The sequence below is a fragment of the Apodemus sylvaticus genome, chromosome 6 (assembly GCF_947179515.1).
Source record: "Apodemus sylvaticus chromosome 6, mApoSyl1.1, whole genome shotgun sequence".
Lineage (NCBI taxonomy): Eukaryota > Metazoa > Chordata > Mammalia > Rodentia > Muridae > Apodemus > Apodemus sylvaticus.
The window spans coordinates 102,406,348-102,411,698 of NC_067477.1; positions in this window are offsets into that span (position 1 = coordinate 102,406,348).

Consider the following 5,351-nt stretch of genomic DNA (forward strand, 5'->3'; position numbering starts at 1 on the left):
GTCTGGGATCTAGAAAATGATTTTTCTGCCAGTGTGTTTGTGACTATCATCTGACAAGTAAGAAATTCATAATACGCAGTCTTTCCAGTCAAACCAGCATTCATCACAGCTAGCTACCTCTCTGAACTGGGACACATACTTACCAATCTAGATGTGACAACTCACAATTATCCACCATATCACTCTTAGGAAGGATAAATCATATTCTACTTATAGTAGTTTGTTTCCTGAGACAGGCAAGTAAGTGTCTTGTTGAAGATGAAATAGCCCATAGGTGTTAGAGGTACGACTGCTGGTCCATACATCTATTTAATCTTGTGCTTTTTGACTGTGATGTAAGCTTATTCCAAACTCTCCAACTTGACATGAGTCTTGTAGGAAAGAGACAAAGACAGAAGCTCCTAAGGATGAGGAAGACACATCTACTCCATCGGAGAGTGCAACAGTCATACCAGAATTATCTGGGTTACTCTACAACTTAGTACTTTCTCCTATGTGATTGTCTGGGGAAAGCCACACCTTGTACAGCTCAATTTCAAATGTCCAGAGGACCCAATTCCCAGCAACTGATATCAGACCATACCCTTCTCTCTGAGATGCATGAATTTCCAAGACTAGATAAGGTTTGAGGTCATCATTTATTGACTGCCCTGATTAGAGCAGGATGACAGCCCAGAGGAGTTCACTCCTAACCGAAGACACCCCATAAACATGTCTGTCTTTTCTTTACATCATAAAGAGCCAACATATGGAACAAGAGAAAAGATGTAGTTGGCAAGAGGGACTTGGGGGAGGCAGTGAAGGGGGTGCATATGGTATTCATAGATATAAACTTTCTGTGCTGGAATCCTATCTGTTCAGGTCTTTCAAAAGGTAGTCTGGGAGAGGAGGAGGGAAGGTAATCTCAGAAGAAAAAATTAGGTGAGAAAATAAGAGAAGTAGTAGCAGAAATACGCAGATAGAACCCTGTGTTGAGTATTTAGACCCTTATTTGAGTTGCCACAATGTCTTCTGGTTGTAGAGCACTTCAGTATCTCCCAAAGATACATTTATAATATACGGGAGGACATGGCTGAAGCAGAGACTTTCAAGCCCAGAGGACCAGTTTTTCTAACTTCAGATTGCTCACAATTGGAGGGCATCACGCCTATGTCCTCAGCACCTGGTCAACACTGGAAGGTTATAGTCACTAAATAATTTCTTGTGGATATGTAATTTATGCCATGTGACTTAAGCTACTCAGCTTTCTCCCCGTCTCAGGGCTCTAAGATTCACATCATTAGAAGAAAGCCTAGAGGCACTTGCAGGACTACACGTAGGCTGATCCAGTTTTACTGTTCTCTCACTGCCTGTGATGACGCAGAAATGGGCCCTTTGCCCAGTGAGTGCCGGTTTGAATTGTATTGAATCAAATTGTTGCATATGTGGCTTCTGGGGATGCTGAGTGTGTCTCTGGCACACACTCTGGGCCTCTATAAAATGAGCTTCTACCTCTGTGGAAACTTAGGCTCAGCAAGATGCCCTCCCTGCTCCATACACACCATATCTGAAGGTTTGGCCAGTGGAAAGCTTTTATTCTAACACCTTTGGATATAGCACCTATGGATGTATGATTCGCCCCATTGGGACAGATAAAAACACATGGGATACAAAGGAGTAAGGATGGCGGTACGGATGATGGCAGGCTCATGCTCTGGATCCCTGCTTTTAGATTAGCTATGACTTGGAAAGTCACTTTAATTTTATAAGGACTAAGGTGTCTTGAGAGATGACTGAGTTGAGGTGCTTCTAGGACTTAGTGCTGTGTCAGGATGGAATGGGGGCCCTTGCTGTTATTAGCAAAAGGAAACACAGCACTTTTGACTTGGGAGACATGCTAGAACTGAATATCTCTGAGGAGAATGCAGAATGATCATGTCTGCCTGTGGCAATCAAAAAAGACGTCTTGGGCCAACTTTCTGTGTCGAGTTTTAATATAGACTCGGGGAGCTGAAAATTGAATGTTTTACTTTTTTCAATGTTGTGCTCTTTGACGAGTCATTTTAAGAGGTGTGGTCTTTAGGGAAGAGATTAAGACATGAGTTTTACCCTCACAAATAAATTAGTTCTTTTATGAAAGATGTTTAAGGGAGCCCCATGTAAGAATCTGAAAGTAGATCCATTTTTGAAGTAGTAAACACATTCCCAAAACTCTGATTCTGTTTATACCTTGAATGTGGTCTTTCCAGCCTTGTGAACTATTAGAAATTATTCTTATTTATATATTACAGTGTAAAGTACTTTTCTATACAAGCTGAACAGACTGAGATGTGTTTAAAAAACCACTAAACAAGCCCAATTCCTTAACAATTTTTTTCTTTAAAGTAGTCAAGGTGCAGAGAGGGTCAGACCTAGGAAAGACCAGTGTTGCTCAGTGATCAGAAGATACAGGGTGGGCTGGAGCTCCAGATATGTAGGTACTTGTAAGCAGAGAGCCCTCCACAATACCAGCTCTTTGTGTCACCAACACAATTCTCTCCCGTACAAGGTCCTTTCTACTAGTGGGCGTCTCTGCCAGCCCATCCTTGTGTGAGGTAAGCTTTGTGACCCACCATCAGTGGATGTCAAGTGTTGAGCTGTAATAATTATGAACAGTAGTTACTCACAAATGCCTTAAGGTATCCTTACTCATCATCTGTGGCTTTCTGAAATGTTTTCCTGCATGCAAGTCTGGTCATTGCTCATGTCTCAGCAGTAAAGAAGGGTCAAGACAGTCAGCTTTATAGGCCAAAGCACACACTGAGCCCATACAAAGCCCTTGTCAGGTGTTTTTAATTTTAATCTGCATGATTAAATGCCCAGCTGCATGTGATGTTGCTGTGGGGAACTGAACCCTGAGCAATGTCCACCGAGGGATGGAGAGATCAAAATCAAAGGCAGCACCTTCTCCATAAATATAAAGTCTTCAAAGGTATATTAAAAGGCAAGTGGCCGAAATGAATGTGGTGAGGAATTTAATGAATGGGATTAAATGAATGGAAGAGAACCATGTAGAAAATCAAAAGACAAAGTTGCATATTTGATTTCAGGGATCCCAACTCCTAAAATGATTCCATACTGACCCTTTGGTACAAACATTTACATACCAAGACAGGGGAGCCTCTTCCCCCCCTCATATGCACTATGAGCATGCTTTCTGAAGACTGGGGAGTACAAGAGGGGGGAAGTGAAGTTTCTACCTTTCCCTGAGCTTGATTATAATCTAACCAGATTTGGGCAGGAGTCTTTGAACACATAAATCTTATTGTTGCCCCAAAGAGAAATGTCTCTGCACCCAGACTACTGGTGAAGGTAAAAATCGGGCTCATGTGTGGGGCAATGGACCGTGCCAGGAAACTTGGTGAGATTGAGTGGGTTCCGAAGCCTCAGAACATCATACATGAGGATGGTAGGTGCTTCATCTGCCACGACCAGGCCCTTGTTATGTGATCACAGCACCCCATGGAGAGGATCATGATAATCTGTCACTTACGGGCAATACCCCAAGCCCCTCCACATGCAGATGAGACATCCCTAACGTCTCAGACCAAGAAAACATCTGCTGTCAGACCCCAGCTCACCCCAAAATGTATATAAGACCCTATCCAGTAGGAATAAGGTGGTAGAAATCCTCCATCAAGGATCGGCTGAGCACTTCTGTCATGTAAGAGCTGTAACACTTCCTGGGGAGGACAGAGTTGTCTCTCAGCTTTCTCCACTAGAAGCTGCATGGACCCACCTTGGTCACCTCCAGCCCAGTGACCCCGGCCTAGCCACCACACCTTGCCTGCTAGCTGAGCCCCTGAATGCTCTGTGCAGCATCTCGGCTGACTCTGACTCTGGAGCAGTAGTGATGGTCGAACTTCCTTCCCAGTTCCAGCAGAGGCAGCCCTCCCTGCTTCCTTCAAGTCAGCCAGCCCACTGCAGAAAAGAGCAGCAACTGCCTCCTTCCTACTTCCCTTTCCCCTTAGCTTGACTGTTCCCACTGAGCCAGAGCCCCCTCAGATCCCTATAGATAGTGGCTGCTATACAGTCCAGTAACTGACACCTAAAGTGGGACAACAGCAGTGACACCCTACAACCGGTATCATGGGAAGGTGAGGCCCTGTCTTCCCAACTCTAGGAACAATCTATCCTTTTTCTGCCATGCTTTCAGTCAGTGCCATCCTGTGAATTTAGTCAAGCTAAAGCAACAACTGAAGTCTTCTGCCTAGTGCTGCTCTTTGGTTCTGTTGGCTGAAGGTTCCTCTAGCCTCTGTCTCAAACCCAACAGCCCTTAACAGGTCTTGGCAAAGACTCACTATCTAACTTCTTCATAAAACAAAAACAAACAAAAAAAAAACCTGGTAACACAACAACCACTGAAAAGCCACAGGGTGGCTTCCAGTTCTTAAATCTTCGGGAAGGCTTAGGGTTTTGAATCTCTTTGGAATCCCCCAAAATCGAAAGGAACATTCCCATTGCACAATAGGTTTCTCCTCTTTTCTGTCATGGGCAAATCATCATAAAAAAATTCCCTCCAGGTCAGGGAGATATGTACCCTGCTAAAATCCCACAGAATAAGAATAACCAAAAAAAAAAAAAAAAGGAAAAAAAAAAAGGAAAAAAACTAATGATAAGCATACTCTGAAAAATACAACAACATCCTTCTCAAAGTCTCAAGCCTGGGAAGTCCAGAGTCAGGGTACAGATTTAGTTGCTGATGACTACTTCTTTCTGACTCTCAGACACTTCACTTCTTGCAACTTACTCAAATGAAAAGGACAGAAAAAGGACACTTTCCCTACTCAGGAAGGCTCCACCCTCAGTGTTCAAGGTCTCATCTCCAAATTAGATCACTGTGGGGATAAAGATTTCTGTAGACCTATGAGAAACAGTGTGGTTTGCAAAGCAAGGACAATATGTGTACCCTGTAAGATACTTCATCATTGAGTCTGTTTGGTTTCATGAAATAGGTAACTAAGATGAGTTAACTAACCTTGTATAAGTTACTAGTCTGTGTGAACTCTGTCTGGCAAATGTCTCTGTCTCGACAGATTCCCTCAGCCATGCTATTGCTTTTGGGTACTGAAGTTAACATTCTAAGCTGGATTCAAGGGAGAGGGTAAAATGGAGGTTGTCTGGAGGTGAAGGTACAACAGCCCTGAGGGACTGGCTTGACTTCTCAACCTAAGGTACAGGATCATACCACTTAAGCATATTGCATGAAGAGCCTCCTGCCCTCATAGCTCTAGATCTAAGAAAGCAAGTATTGGAGTGAACTTGAGAGACCAAGAAAGATCTTTCAAAACAAACAAACCAGCAAACAAAAAAAGACCCACAAGGCTAAGTCA